The following is a 1,696-nucleotide window of genomic DNA, read 5'->3' on the forward strand; positions in this document are numbered from 1 at the left end:
TTTGCTTGTGTGCTTTATTCCAAGGTAATTTTCCCTGGTTCTCACTCAGTACATTAGCCATGCTTCTCAGTTGTGTGCCAGTCAGAGGCATGATAAACCTGCTTTCAATGTCATCTTACTACTGATAAATGTGTTGAACTAGACAGAGCCATCGTGTCCATTAATAAAGAGACTTTGTCAACTGTCTTTCTAAAATCGAGATGCACTGTGCACTATGGCGTTATCTGATCAAACTATTCTACCAGAAAAGAATAGCAGTCAATAACTATTTATTGTCTGCCTACAATGGCCAGATATCTTCCAGGCATTGAGGTATGATTTGAATTCAGTGAAACAGTTCTGAGGCCTAGTGATCACCTCTTCTTTCTCTATACTTTCCCAAGCTATGTTTTTAACAAACTTTTAGGACTATATTAGAACATTTTTTCAGAGTTCATTATTGGTCTTACTAGTTTATAATTTCTGTTCAACCTTTTAACTTTTCAAATATCAAGACATCATTTGCAGCTTGCTGCTTTTTTCATATCCCATCCATCCTCAAGGTATCTTGAAGGCTATCAGTCATTATACTACAATCATACCTGTGAGTTATTTTATTTTCCTGCAGAAGAATTGAACTGTACTTGGAGATTTATAATTACCTATAGTTCTTCTTTCTTTCCCTCATCCTGGGAAAATTGTATCTGCCTTAGTTATCATGGTAGCCTGGCACCTAATATAGAGACTAATTAGATGTTCAATCTTTTTTCCTTCCCTTTCCAGTTTGAAACTGATCTCTTCATCTCAGTGAAAAAGAAGGAAAACTAAGCCAAACAGGTCTTCTGCTTTCTTTCTTTTAATATTAATATTAAAGCATTTTCCCAGGCATGATCAACAAATATGTTATTTAATCACTTTCCAAAGGTACAACTCGTTTTATATATAACTTTCATCAAAATAATGAGGTTAGATTGCAGAAGTCTTTCTCAGTTTCTGAACTTAAATTTACTAGTAGATCATTTGGAAATTTTGTATACTTGTTCTTACCTTTTATACTATATTTTTAACTGATAAAGATGTAAAAATATCATCAATTAAAATGAAAAATTACACAAGTTATCACCAGATTTGTTATAGAAAAATTTCATTGAATTTCTAATTTAGAACTGATTTTTTTTTTTTGGTAGCTTCTGCAGAAGCATGCGTTATCCTGACATTATTAAATGGACTGATAAAATATTGCTTAACTCATTATTCATTCAATTCCTAGCCCAGTTTTTGCATTAACCATATTTCATGTATTTATGTGCCGCAGGGGCTGGCAACAGTCGTATGGTTTTAATGGTCTAACGTTGCACATTGAAATCTTTCATAGAGCCATGCTACAGGGTCCCAGAGAAAAAGTTCTAAATAGACGCTTTCGCAAGAAAGAATGACAAATTATTACTATCTATGTTGCCAAAAAGTAAGTGATTATATATAATTGGATGAATCTTGAAAGGTGCTGTAAGCTATGAGTTTAGTGTTCTGAATTTATAAATGTTACATCCACACTTAGATTGTATGTAGTCATGTAATGAGAAGGCAAACTGTGAAAGAGTAATTTGACTAATTCAGTCAAAATTATCATATCAATCATTAGGATATTTCAGAAGAAAGTTTTAAGTGCCTAAATTATGGAAATAATTACTTCACTTCTCCGTTGCCGTTATCCTAT

Source organism: Bos mutus, chromosome 2 (assembly GCF_027580195.1).
Source record: "Bos mutus isolate GX-2022 chromosome 2, NWIPB_WYAK_1.1, whole genome shotgun sequence".
Lineage (NCBI taxonomy): Eukaryota > Metazoa > Chordata > Mammalia > Artiodactyla > Bovidae > Bos > Bos mutus.